Genomic DNA, 15092 nt, shown 5'->3' with positions numbered 1-15092 from the left:
TGAGGATCGCGCAGGGAAATGGACGTAGAGCAGGCGCACGCGTGCCGGCTAATGGAACACATCCTCTGCGCGAGGAAGCAAGTGGGTGGCCGTCTGCGCCTGGGCTAGGCCGAAGCTTGAAGCGGTGCCAGGAGCTCGGGGCCGCCTGTTGTCATGCGTGGAAATAGAGCAGCCAGCCGCTCTGGAGCCGGCGCTACACGGCGCTACCCGGCTCGTGCAACGCGCGGGGGCGCCGTGGGACGTCACGGCTGCAGGCGTGTGCCCCAGGTAGCAGACCACGTCGGAGAGGAGAGGAGCAGATTGTCATTTCTGGAAGCCCAGAATCTACTCTGTAGGAATCAACATGGATTCGGGAAACAGCGAAAGTGTGAGACCCAATTCGCTTTATTTGTTCGTGAGACCCATAAAATATTAGATACGGGCTCGCAGGTAGATGCCATTTTCCTTGACTTCCGGAAGGCGTTCGATACAGTTCCGCACTGTCGCCTGATAAACGAAGTAAGAGCCTACGGAATATCAGACCAGCTGTGTGGCTGGATTGAAGAGTTTTTAGCAAACAGAACACAGCATGTTGTTCTCAATGGAAAGACGTCTACAGACGTTAAAGTAACCTCTAGCGTGCCACAAGGGAGTGTTATGGGACCATTGCTAGTGTTGCCACCCACCGTCTGTGAATGGTCATTGCGTGTTGACGTCGAAAACATGCTTGGTTGTCTATTAATGTAACTGGACTGTGTATTTGAAACACTTTAAGATAGGCAACGCAACTCCCAAGTTCGCATCTGGGGCGAATGATGTAAGCTGGATTGCCCATTCTTAAGGTGCCTGAAATATTTTCCGTCCAATTTTTATTTTGCCCACCCTCTATATCCAACAAGTACGAGTAACTGCTGAGGGGTTCTATAGTTGTTGATGCTGTTGTGTTCTGTGGTATTAGAGAAAACCATAGGGGGGAAAGCTGTAGGAGAAAACCTGGGTTGGAATAAATCCAACAACTAATCAAGAATGTTGCGTGTAAGGGCTACTCTGAAATTGAGCATGTTGGTCATAGTGCTGGGCCACATCTAACCAGCCAGATAACTGACAACTTCCCCTCTCCTCCCCCCACCCCCCTCCTCTACTCCCCCCTCCCCGGCAAAAAATATTCGCAAAACAAAATATCGCACTACTGCCCTTAAGGTTGCACCTCTAATTACACTAAAATGTCCACTCCTTTCGGTGTGTACTCGGAATGAGAAACCCAAGCGTAATTATTCACAGGAGAAATCTAGAGTAGTTTCTATGTAATATTGTAATACTGGCGGAAACTGTGATAAAGATGGATCCTCTAACAAAACTTTGTGTCGATTTATTGATTACGTGCGATCCTGTTCAATGTTGGTAGAGGTACCTAATCGCGCTCCCAACTCATGTTAATCTGGCATGCTACTTTATTTTCGCGCCTCGTACTCTGTCATCCATCCGAACACTAGCAGTAGGGTGAGCAAGTCGCCCTGGGAGCAGAAGTTTGTGTATACTATCTATGTTATTTTTATGGCACCACTTCTAGACACACCTTCAACCATCACGTGTCAGTACGGTTAAATCAAGCAGGGAACTACAAAATATATAGTCATCAAAAAATAAATCCATGACACGTATACTATTGCTGCTCACTCTCATACAGAGCGGAGAGTAACTGATGTACAAATTTGTTTCTCTCGTCAGCGTCTAGTTGACAACTTGCTCATCCGGCAAGATAATGTGCCACTGAATCCAATCATCAAAGTCGTTCGACAGACGCTATGAAAATACGGACAGTGAGCCATCCCTGAAGATTACTTTATCTGAAACTTATTGAGGTGTTTTTGGTCACTGTCTAGGGGAACGACTGTACCTTGACTAGCAGAGCCGGCCGCTGTGGGCGAGCGATTCAGTCCGGAACCGCGCTGCTGCTACAGTCGCAGGTTCGAATCCTACCTCGGGCATGGATGTGTGTGATGCCCTTAGGTTGGTTAGATTTAAGCAGTTCTAAGTCTAGGGGACTGATGACTTCAGATGTTAGGTCCCATAGTGCTTAGAGCCATTTGAACCATCTGAACAATTTGGGTCCACAGCTTCGTGAGGTCTGCGCCACTCTCGAACCCTACTATCAGCTCTTAGCAACTGAAATCGGGACTTACCTAACCAGGCTACGGTTTACCCGCAGTCTAGCGTTCAACCGACATTTCCACGGACCCAGGAGAGATGCTGCAGGCGATGTCGTGCTGCTAGCAAAGGCACTTCGCGTTGTTCGTCTGCTGCCACAGCATTAATGCCAAATTTTGCCGCACTGCTGTAACGGATACGTTCCTCGTACGTCTCACATTGATTTCTTTGGTTATTTTGGGCAGTGTCTGTTAGCAATGACGACTGTAAGCAAACTACGATGCTCTCGGTCGTTAAGTGTAGGCCGTCGGACAGTGCGTTGTCAGTGGTGAGAGGTAATGCCTGAAATCAAGTATTCTCGGCACATTCCTGACACTGTGGATCTCAGAATATTGGATTCCGTAACAATTACCAAAATGGAACGTCCCCTGCGTCTAGCTCAAAGTACCATTCCGCTTTCAACGTCTCTTAATTTCCATCGTGCGGTCATAAAGACGTGGGACACGTTTTCAAATGAATAACCTGAGTACAAATGACAGCTTCGCGAATCCACTGGCCTTTTATATCTTGTGTACGCGATACTACCGCCATCTGTATGTGTGCATATCGCTATCCTATGACGTCTGTCACCGCAGTGGGAAAGCATACTGCCAATAACAAGAAACGCTTTTCTGAAAAAGAGGAATTTGTTAACATAGAATACAAATTTAAGTGTTTGGAAGTCTTCCCTGGAGGTATTTGTCTCGAAAGTGGCCTTGCGCAGAAGTGAAACGTGGGCGCTAATACTGAATGTTAGATAAATTAAGATAGCTAATGAAGAGGTACAGAATATAATTGGTGAGAATTATGGCACAATTTAACTGAAAGAAGGGACAGACTGACACGACACCCTGAGGTTTCAAGGAAACGTCAAACTGATAATGGAGGAGAATGTGGAGAGGGAGGTCAAGGCTTGTTTACAGTAAGCAGTTTCAAATGGATGTAGATCGCAGTAGCCAGGCTGTTCAGAGATGAAGTGGCTTGCACAGGGTAGATCAACGATACAGCGAACCGTCTTGAGAATGAAGACCACAACAACAACATTCCGTCAAAGTCGTTCGATAGACCCTCCGAAAATAAGCCTACTGACGCATGCCCTGAACTCATTTTGGTTCAAATGGCTCTGAGCACTATGGGACTTAAATTCTGTGGTCATCAGTCCACTAGAACTTAGAACTACTTAAACCTAACTAACCTATGAACATCACACACATCCATGCCCGAGGCAGGATTCGAACCTGCGACCGTAGCGGTCGCGCGGTTCCAGACTGTAGCGCCTAGAACCGCTCGGCCATCCAGGCCGGCTGAACTCATTATGGTCAGCCTCTAGAGGAATGACTGTGCTTGGATAATGCTTCATACCATGGCCTTGAATTATTGGCGGTAACTTATAAAATGTAGACTGGCAACGGCAAGGAAAGCGTTTCTGAAGAAGAGAAATTTGTTAACATCGAGTATTGATTTAAGTGTCAGCAAGTCGTTTCTGAAAGTACTTGTATGGAGTGTAGCCATGTATGGAAGTGAAACAGGGACGATAAATAGTTTAGATAAGTAGAAAATAGAAGCTTTCGAAATGTGGTGCTACATTCGAATGCTGAAGATTAGATGGGTAGACCACACAACTAACGATAAGGTATTGAATAGAATTGGGGAGAAGAGGAGTTTGTGGCACAACTTGACTAGAAGAAGGGATCGGTTGGTAGGACACGTTCTGAGGCATCAAGGGATCACCAATTTAGTACTGGAGGGCAGCGTGGAGGGTAAAAATCGTAGAGGGAGACGGAGAGACGAATACACGAAACAGATTAAGAAGGATGTAGGTTGCAGTAGGGACTGGGAGATGAAGAAGCTTGCACAGGATAGAGTAGTATGGAGAGCTGCATCAAACCAGTCTCGGGACTGAAGACCACAACGACAACAACAACTTATAATTCAATTGTCGTCGTCGTGACCAGGGCAAATAACAGAAATTTCTCCTATTGTTCGTCTATGTTAACAAGTCAAGCAAAACCTAGTAATTTCTTTCTAGCCGCTGCGACCTCGGCGGTTTGCCCTGAATCTGAACACTTGGAAAAAAAGCAAAAGCCAGTTGCGCTAAAGGCATAGCGGCACGAACTGTGTCAGAAATACTGCGTCGTTATTTTGAGTGGCTGAGGGCCTGAAGCACGAATAGGCACAGCCGCAACACACGGTGGGCAGGAGCGATGCGGCTCGAAACCACAACAAAGACTGCGGCACGCTTGCCTGTAAACGTGCTTTCCACCTCCTCAAGGCCGAAGCGCTTGGCGGGCTTGTTGCGCAACACACTGCGGCGATTACGATTACTCACATTACGAGGGCGCGCAAGGGCGAGAGAAGAGTCATCAGGTGGGTGCTCTGAACTCGTCAGGGAAAAGACCATTCATCGAGCATTTTGGTGAGACCCGCCTTGAGCAGAGACTACACTACTGACCATTAAAACTGCTACACCACGAAGATGACGCGCTACAGACGCGAAATTTAACCGACGGGAAGAAGATGCTATGATATGCAAATGATTAGCTTTTGAGAGCATTCACACAAGGTTGGCGCCGGTGGCGACACCTACAACGTGCTGACATGAGGAAAGTTTCCAACCGATTTCTCATACACAAACAGCAGTTGACCGGCGTTGCCTGGTGAAACGTTGTGATGCCTCGTGTAAGGAGGAGAAATGCGTACCATGACGTTTCCGACTTTGATAAAAGTCCGATTGTAGCCTATCGCGATTGCGGTTGACGCTGCATCACAGACAGGAGCGCCTGCGATGGTGTACTCAACGACGAACCTGGGTGCACCAATGGCAAAACGTCATTTTTTCGAATGAATCCAGGTTCTGTTTACAGCATCGTGATGGTCGCATCCGTTTTTGGCGACATCGCCGTGAACGCACATTGGAAGCGTGTATTCGTCATCGCCATACTGGCTTATCATCCGGCGTGATGGCATGGGGTGCCATTGGTTACACGTCTCGGTCACCTCTTGTTCGCATTGACGGCACTTTGAACAGTGGACGTTACATTTCAGATGTGTTACGACCCGTGGCTCTACCCTTCATTCGATCCCTGCGCAATCCTACATTTCAGCAGGATAATGCACGACCGCATGTTGCAGGTCCTGTACAGGCCTTTCTGGATACAGAAAATGTTCGACTGCTGCCCTGGCCAGCACATTCTCCAGATCTCTCACCAATTGAAAACGTCTGGTCAATGGTGGCCGGGCAACTGGCTCGTCGCAATACCCCAGTCACTACTCTTGGTGAACTGTGGTATGGTGTTGAAGCTGCATGAGCTGTACCTGTACACGCCATCCAAGCTCTGTTTGAGTCAATGCCCTCGCGTATCAAGGCCGTTATTACGGCCAGAGGTGGTTGCTCTTGGTACTGATTTCTCAGGATCTATGCACCCAAATTGCGTGAAAATGTAGTAACATGTCAGTTCTAGTATAATATATTTGTTCAATGAATATCCGTTTATCATCTGCTTTTCTTCTTGGTGTGGCAATTTTAATGGCTGGTAGTGTATTTCCAGTGATTAATCGTGTCAGAGCCCTTCTTGGGCAGTTGTTTTATGTTGTGATGCTTCTGCTTAGCTCACTCTGGTAGTTAATTTATGTGGTGATAGATTTGTTACGATATTCAACTCCACAAATTTAATTATGTTAATTTCATTTATTAATTACAAACAATTCGCGCTTGAGTGCGGCATTTACAGTCAATAAATGGTAAGATTACTTGTTCCAGGTGCAGTAATTTTAACCCTTTCACTATCTAGTTTTCAGAGCGAAAGACATTCATGTATGATTATTTTAATTAATGCTGTAGTCAGAAGTATGAAAAAATATTTCTCGCCTTTTCGACTTTCATTATGGGGAGGGGTGTGACGTACAATATTATTGATAAATACGTCTGGGCTTTCAAAAGACGAGAATGTGAAAACTAAATGTTATTCAGAAAATACAGACGTATTAGTGGATGAAGTGTCTCTCCAGGTTTGGAACTTACATTACAGGTCCTTAATAGGGCATTTGAGACGTACAAATGTCACTACATTCATGTAATTCACTGACGTGAATTATTTGGGAACGTGCAACAACAGACTGCTTTTCAAATCTGTTCATTCTATTCACTATCTGCCGGTGCCAACTAATTCATTTTGATCGCCCGTTATACATGCTGTGACATGCCTGCGTTTAGTACAAGTATGCCGCGGCAGATATTACGAATCGAAACTTGACGATATACTCTATCCACTGATATGTGTCATTTTTCTGAGTATTTTGCAGATATCACACAGTTGTCTAACGAAACCCTGTACATACATATGAATTACTCTGTATTAGTCCCACTGGTATTTTGACGAGGAATCTACAAGTCCAGTGATAATGACATGAATGATCATATTGTATTTTCATTTATGATACATATTGTCAGAAAAGCGCTTGGATTGTGTTTACGATTACAAGTATTTGAAAATCTGGTGTATTATTCTGAATGGGATGCTCTTTATCAATATATGCAAATTCAAGTGTCTCATGTGACAGTTTTATCTGCCTACTTGTGATACACTGTGAAACAGTTTTTGCACAAAGCAAGTTGACACGTGACATGCAAGTTCATCGGTCAAGTTTCCACCGAGTGGGGTAGCGCAGTGGTTAGCCCACCGGACTCGCATTCGGAAGGACGACGGTTCGAAACTGCATCTGGCCATCCTAATTTAGGTTTTCCATGATTTCCCTAAATTGCTTAAGAACAACTGCCGGGATGGTTCCTTCGAAAGGGCAGGGCCGCTTTCCTTCACCGTTCTTTCCTAATCCGAGCTTCTGCTCCGACTCCAATGACCTCGTTGTCGACAGGATGTTAAATACTAATCTCCTCCTTCTCATCCGCTATAGTTTGCTTCATTCTCTTAGCACATCCTGCACTCTTTACTGCTGTTTCAGCTTCAGCTGGTAGATGGTCGCCAACATTCACCAAGGATTTGTTCGCAGCTTCTCTCGTTCTGTTGACAATAGTTTTTTTTTGTTCAAATGTGTGTGAAATCTTATGGGACTTAATTGCTAAGGTCATCAGTCCCTAAGCTTACACACTACTTAACCTAAATTATCCTAAGGACAAACACACACACCCATGCCCGAGTGAGGACTCGCACAATCGCGTTTTTTCCCAGTGCTGTTATTTGCTCTGAAAGCGAGATAAGAAAATTAGTCATGGGTATTTTTTATGGCGCTACAGCTAGCTATCAGAAGATTAACGATGAAACTTGAAGACAGCAGAAACTGCAGATGAAATATGTAGTTATAAGAATTCTGCGAACAGAATGAAATTTTCACTCTGCAGCGGAGTGTGCGCTGGTATGAAACTTCCTGGCAGATTAAAACTGTGTGCCGGACCGAGACTCGAACTCGGGACCTCTCGTTGTGGAAACATCCCCCAGGCTGTGGCTAAGCCATGTCGCCGCAATATCCTTTTTTCCATGAGTGCTATTTCTGCAAGGTACGCAGGAGAGCTTCTGTGAAGTTTGGATGGTAGGAGACGAGGTACTGATGGAATTAAATTTGTGAGGACGGGTTGTGAGTCGTGCTTGGGCAGCTCAGTTGTTAGAGCACTTGCCCGCGAAAGGCAAAGGTCCCGAGTTCGAGTCTCGGTCCGGCACACAGTTTTAATCTGCCAGGAAGTTTCATTCTGCGAACAGTTAACAGGCTTCTCTTTGGCAATGGGCCATTCATACAAAGCAATGAAATGGAGCATATTCTCACTCGATCTCTGATAACCTACTGTAGGGCACATACAACCCTTTAGTAGTGAAAGTTTTAAATAGAACATGTTACAATTGCTTTTAGTGTCACAATATTTCTGTTATTCTGAACCATAGCTGAACTGATTTAAGTTACCCGGTACAATACTTATTCTGAAACAATAAACATCTTTCGAGTACACACTAAAGAGGAAAAAAAAATCTGCCCAATCGATTAATGATTATCTCTCGGTCACTTTCCTGGGTGTTACTTTGAGGCAAACATACTGTTGACGGCGATACACGAGTACTATGGAAGTGCAACAATGTATATTTGATTACCAAGTAGTGTGTGGCCAGTAAAATGGAATTGTGACATTCACAGTGTTGCATAGACGCGATGGTAACATTTCCGCGTGGTTAGCCTGAATGTGGTGATTGTTGCGTGCCTGCAGCCGTGGTTCTGGCTGGATGTAACCTGTGGCCACAGTCGCAATGATTCCCACTGTTCATCGCTTACACCCTGAACACCCTCTTTGGCAAACGTTGAAGTGCCTCCCAATGATACTTCAATGCTTGGAGGATTTCCACTACATAGATTCTACAAAATTTGCTACAGACATGTCGCTGCATCTGATTTGCCTGTTTAGATTCTTTGTCTTACTAATCGAATTATTTGTTAGCAACTTTCAATGATTCTGTGAAAAGTTGTCTTTTCTCGTGCTAAACGAAACGCACACTGGCGTTTTAAAAACAATCCATAGTTGCATAACGTTATCGACAAAACTCCGGATCCTACTGAGTAGTAAATCTTGCTGTGACCTTTCATCTGGCGCCTCCATTATTATTGCTGATGACGCAGGCCAACAACACACTTGGTGCCTGTCCTGTCCAGACCACACAGACACTACAGCAGTGCCTACTGTCGTCTCGAATGTCTCCTGTTTCCAGGGAGCTTGAGATCACTTCATACAGGAACACTACAATGATTTCTCCAACTTCCTTGTCAAGAAAAAAAGCCCATTATTAACGGAGTAAAAATTAGCTTAGGAAGATAGTAAAATTTATGTTTATAAGGGACACGACGAGCTTAAAAATAATGGTATAGTTAATGGGGTGGACATAGCTGTACAGAAGTGGACACTTACAAATATTAAATGCCCTAAATAGTCTCGAAGACTGTTCCAAGAGTATACACAGGCTTGGTAAAATGAAACTGGCCCGAAAAATATTTCATGCATCTTCAGATAGCAACCAGACTTACATAATCTGCACTCGTGGCGAATGATGTAAGCTGGGTTCCCTGCCTTAAGGGGCATTAAATATTTTCCGGGCCAGTTTCATTTCGCTCACTCTGAAGAGATGAAAGTGACAATCGAAAGACGAAAAGCCACAAAGTAAAGCGTTACAGATAGCTATGAATGAACATACAATCGAAATGTAGTTCCTCAAGAAGTAAATAAAAAAATTAGATTTTCTATAATTCCCAAGTAAGTGAATCACGATTTATTCATTTGTCATCTACGTCGAATACCTTTGGTAAAACATGTGGGGTATATGGAAACAACGAATTACAAGCCTTCTGAGGTAACCATATTGCAAATTTTTAAACGTAGGAGGCACGTAGGTAAACGCATATTCCCTATGCGTTTTGCAGCATATTTCATTTAAGCAAGGCCAAATTTTTACAAACACTGGCTTTATGATGCAGATCTTTGAAACCATAATCTGTTCCGAATTCGAACCGTGAACTATTAAGTTTAAAACCCAACATCTTAGACAGCTGATTTTGCCTCCCGTGTCGTTCAAACGCTCTTGAAACACGTTCGCTACTTATGGTGGATGCCATTCAGAGTTAAGTTCGCAGTGATCTCCGTAATTCAACTCTGACGAATGCCCTCAGTAAATCCAGGGCAAATTACTTTCCCCATCCTTGTGTTCATTCAAAACAACATCAATATCGACTGGACATTAGAATCCAACACTTCTTTTGTTTCTTATCAGCGCATAGGAAGAAGACAATGTCTCCAACCATAAAATTCATTAAGCAAATTCATTAAACTGAAACTTAGGCTAAGGAATGGTATAGTCGGAAATCGAGTAGCAACCCACGTCTTCGAACATACTATTGCGTCTTAGCGCGGACTTGCGTCGTTCACTTGGTTTATTCTTTCCTTTTTTAGAAAGCTAAAGAAGTATAATTCCTCTGAGTCATAAGTGGGGCCATAAAGAGACCGTAAAATGCTGTTAAAGACACGTGTCGTAAAACTACGGAATATGCCTTTCAACCACAGACGAAATATGTGGCAAAACGCTTTTGAGGAAAGTGTAAAAATACGCTGTTTTCAAGGAAAGGACATGATTTTTATTTTTTCCACCAGTAGAGTACGGCTAGAACCGAACGACAAAACACACACACACACACACACACACACACACACACACACAAACACACACACACACGCTGCTTTTCTTTTACGAGTAATATTATGGCAGGTGTGCTACTCGATGCATGGACCACATGTTGCATGTGCCCCACCCCTCAGAAACTGGAGTACAGAGTTTTTATTCATACATGGAATGCATGACTCTCAAATTTCTCGAATATAACAATTTTTTGTGTCATCTCTAAAATTTAGTTAGTGTGGCGTGACATATCTTGATACTGATTAACTCATTTATATTAAAACGGAAATTTGCAGAGTTCGCCCTCTCTTTCACACCCCCTATTACAATTTCTGCGAACGCCCTAGGCCTGGGAGCTCAATGCTTATGAGAATCGGGAGGCTAGCATTACTTGTAGATAAAGCCACTGCGAAATTCCCCATGATTTCATCTACCACTCTAGCGTTTGTCACAAAGACTTTGAAGCAAGGAGAGCAGATACGAATAGGGAACCTTTCGAGAAACATACAGACTGCAAATAGGGTAATCCAGGTAATGCAGCGTGCTGCTGTTGTAAGCATTTATGGAAAGTGGTTGGCGGAGAAACCACGAGTAGGCATGTACTCATAATGTTTTTATTCATTGGTGTAGCTGTGTGAACTTGTTTATGGCTTTATGACATTTAACTGTTGTCCGAGATGTATCCACTGTTGAGCTATACAATGAGTACTCAAAACTTCTGTATGTGATATCAAGAATCTCAACTAAATCGTACAACCATGATTATTACTGCAATGGATCCCTGTGTTTTACCAGTACTTTTGATGTCAAAGAACCGTCCTTCTTTGGTATTTTGATCACATTTGTCGAACTGATGATAATTCAGGAAAGACAGTAGTAAAAATGGCGATTTTAAGAATTCTTTTCCGAAACATTTAGGTGCTCTGAAGTGCTGCTTGTAGAGAATAATGTAATATATTTTATGAATGGTAGTCAGACAATGAGCAGGGACTCACAACGCTTAGTGACATATTTTTATAGGTAATAAAATACATATAACACGCAGTAATACATATTTTCGGACTAGTATAGTAATTGTAAAAGTCTAATATTTGTTTCTCATTTGTTTGAGGTTTGATTCTGAAGGGTACAGTTACTTCTTACGCATTCAAAGAATATGTCTTTATTGTTGTGCTGTGTTTGATATTCCATATACACTGTTTTTAAATTCATTTTGGATTTATATTAAGAAGGTATTTTCTAGCATTTAAAATTTTGAATTTCCCTCGTAAATACATGCCAACGCTACAGACGAACAGAACCTTATATATTTTTGTGCAGGTGATTACCCACGATGCGGAAATATTTGAAAAAAAGGTCGTATTTATGACCCACTAAGAGCTGCTGATGGAATAATCCATCAACTACCAGGTTCGAGAACCGGTCATCACGAGATACCACAACATGACTTATATCTTCCCGCATGTAAACGTTCTTATTGTCGTGTCAAAAAAAATAAAATGAGAAAACCTTTCTGCATCACAGAAAATAGGGCCAATAGTAAAATGTATTAATATTAATACAGCATCAACAAAATGAGCCGGCCGGGGTGGCCGAGCGGTTCTAGGAGCTACAGTCTGGAACTGCGCGACCGCTACGGTCGCAGGTTCGAATCCTGCCTCGGGCATGGATGTGTGTGATGTCCTTAGGTTAGTTAGGTTTAAGTAGTTCTAAGTCTAGGGGACTGATGACCTCAGAAGTTAAGTCCCATAGTGCTCAGAGCCATTTGAACAAAATGAAAACACCAAAGAGCGGCACTGTAACTGCTGTCCATAGTACCAGTTAAATGCATTAATGTTAGGCTGACACAGGATGGCTTTTTAATTTTTGACGCCACTGGAATGTAAATAATTTCGTGGTGTTTGAAGAACGTCACGATTACCGCCAAGAGTTGCTGACGAAATGCCTTTATTAACAACCAGTTTCGGTCCCCGGACTATCATCGGGTTCATAAGAGCATTTATAACATCATCTTAGTCGGTGTACATTGAAATGACAAAAGTCATGGGATACCTTCCAATATCGTGTCGGACCTCCTTACGCCCGGCGCAGTGCAGCAGCTGGACGTGGCATGGACTCAACAAGTCGGTGGAAGTCCCCTGGAGAAATACTGAGCCATTCCGCCTCTATAGCCGTCCATAACTGTGAAAGTGTTGCCGGTGCATGATTTGGTGCACGATCTGACCTCTCGATTATGTCCCATAACGTTCGATGGGATTCATGTTGGGCGATCTGGGTGGCCAAATGATTCTGTCGAATTGTCCAGAATGCTCTTCAAACCAACTGCGAACAATCGTGGCCCGGTGACATGGAGCATTATTATCCTTAAAGATTCCATCGTTGTGTGGAAACACGAAGTCCATGAGGACCTGCAGATGGTCTCCAAGTCTCCAGTCAACGATCGGTTCGGTAGGACCAGAGGACCCATTCCACTCAATGTAAACACAGCGAGCACCATTATGTAGCCACCACTAGCATACACAGTGAATTGTTGACAACTTGAGTCCATGGCTTCGTGAGATCTGCGCCACTCTCGAACCCAACCATCAGCTCTTACCAGCTGAAATTTGGAATCATCTGACCATGTCACGGTTCTGCAGTCGTCTATGGTCCGACCAATATGATCACGAGCCCAGGAGAAGCGCTGCAAGCGATGCCGTGTTGCTAGCAAAGGCACTCGCGTTGTTCGTCTACATCTACATCTACATCTACATCTACGGGAATACTCTGCAAATCACATTTAAGTGCCTGGCAGAGGATTCATCGAACCACCTTCACAATTCTCTATTATTCCAATCTCGTATAGCGCGCGGAAGGAATGAACACCTATATCTTTCCGTACGAGCTCTGATTTCCCTTATTTTATCGTGGTGATCGTTCCGCTTTATGTAGAGCGGTGTCAACAAAATATTTTCGCATTCGGAAAAGAAAGTTGGTGACTGGGATTTCGTGAGAAGATTCCGTCGCAACGAAAAACGCCTTTCTTTTAATGATTTCCAGCCCAAATCCTGTATCATTTCTGTGACACGCTCTCCCATATTTCGCTATAATACAAAACGTACTGCCTTTCTTTGAACTTTTTCGATGTACTCCGTGAGTCCTACCTGGTATGGATCCCACACCGCGCAGCAGTATTCTAAAACAGGTCGGACAAGCGTAGTGTAGGCAGTCTCCTTAGTAGGTCTGTTACATTTTCAAAGTGTGCTGCGAATAAAACACAGCCTTTGCTTAGCCTTCCCCACAACATTTTCTATGTGTTCTTTCCAATTTCAGTTGTTCGTAACTGTAATACCTAGGTATTTAGTTGAATTTACGGCTTTTAGATTAGACTGATTTGTCGTGTAACCGAAGTTTAACGAGTTCCTTTTAGCACTCATGTGGATGACCTCACACTTTTCGTTATTTAGGGTCAACTGCCACTTTTCGCACCATTCATATATTTTTTCTAAATCGTTTTGCAGTTTGTTTTGATCTTGTGATGACTTTATTAGTCGATTAACGACAGCGTCATCTGCAAACGACCGAAGACGATTGAGATAAGGAACAGCAAAGGTCCTATAACACTACCTTGGGGAACGCCAGAAATCACTTCTGTTTTACTCGATGACTTTCTGTCAATTACTACGAACTGTGACCTCTCTGACAGGAAATCGCAAATCCAGTCACATAACTGAGACGATATTCCATAAGCACGCAATTTCACTACGAGCCGCTTGTGTGGTACAGTGTCAAAAGCCTTCCAAAAATCCGGGAATACGGAATCGATCTGAAATCCCTTGTCAATAGCACTCAGCACTTCATGTGAATAAAGAGCTAGTTGTGTTTCACAGGAACGATGTTTTCTAAACCCATGTTGACTGTGTGTCAATAGACTGTTTCCTTCGAGGTAATTCATAATGTTCGAACACAATATATGTTCTAAAATCCTGCTGCATGTCGACGTTAACGATATGGGCCTGTAATTTAGTGGGTTACTCATACTACCTTTCTTGAATATTGGTGTGACCTGTGCAACTTTCCAGTCTTTAGGTACGGATCTTTCGTCGAGCGAACGGTTGTATATGATTGCTAAGTATGGAGCCGCCACATCCCATTAAAGCCAAATTTCACCATACTGTCCTAACGAATACATTCGTTGTATGCCCCACATTTATTTCTTTGGTAGTTTCACGCAGTGTTGCTTGTTTGTTAGCACTGACAACTCTACGTAAATGCCGCTGCTCTCGGTCGTTGTCCAGGGTGAGAGGTAATGCCTGAAATTTGGTGTTCTCGGTAGACTTTTGTCACTGTGGATCTAGAAACATTGAACTCCCTAACGAGTTCCCAAACGGAATGTCTCATGCATCTAGCTCCAACTACCACTCAGCTATCAAAGTCTGTTAATTTCTGTCGTTTGACCATAATCACGTTGGAAACACTTTCACATGAATCGCCTGAACACAAATGACAGCTCCGCCAATGCACTGCCGTTTTATGCCTTGTGCACACGGTACTACTGCCATCTGTATATGTGCATATCGCTCTCCTATGACTTCTGTCACCTCAGTGTAAAATCATTGGCGCCAGATTGTAACGATTCCTTGATTCTATTCTCTGAAGCCAATGGTTTTATATATTATCTAATATGGCCTTATAAATGCTTTTAAGAACCTGATGATGGTCCGTGGGCCGAAACTGGTTGCTAAAAAAAGAAATTTCATCAGCAGCTCTTGAAGTTCTCCAAATATT

General features: G+C 43.5%; 1 protein-coding gene across 1 annotated transcript in view; it reads left to right on the top strand.

Annotated features, from left to right (window-relative positions):
- Nucleotides 1-15092, top strand: part of LOC126152169 (uncharacterized) — a 192868-nt gene that overhangs the window by 160073 nt on the left and 17703 nt on the right. The window lies entirely within an intron of this gene.

Source organism: Schistocerca cancellata, chromosome 2, assembly GCF_023864275.1.
Source record: "Schistocerca cancellata isolate TAMUIC-IGC-003103 chromosome 2, iqSchCanc2.1, whole genome shotgun sequence".
In the NCBI taxonomy this organism is placed as follows: Eukaryota; Metazoa; Arthropoda; class Insecta; order Orthoptera; family Acrididae; genus Schistocerca; species Schistocerca cancellata.
This window is presented reverse-complemented; position numbering and strand designations above follow the sequence as displayed.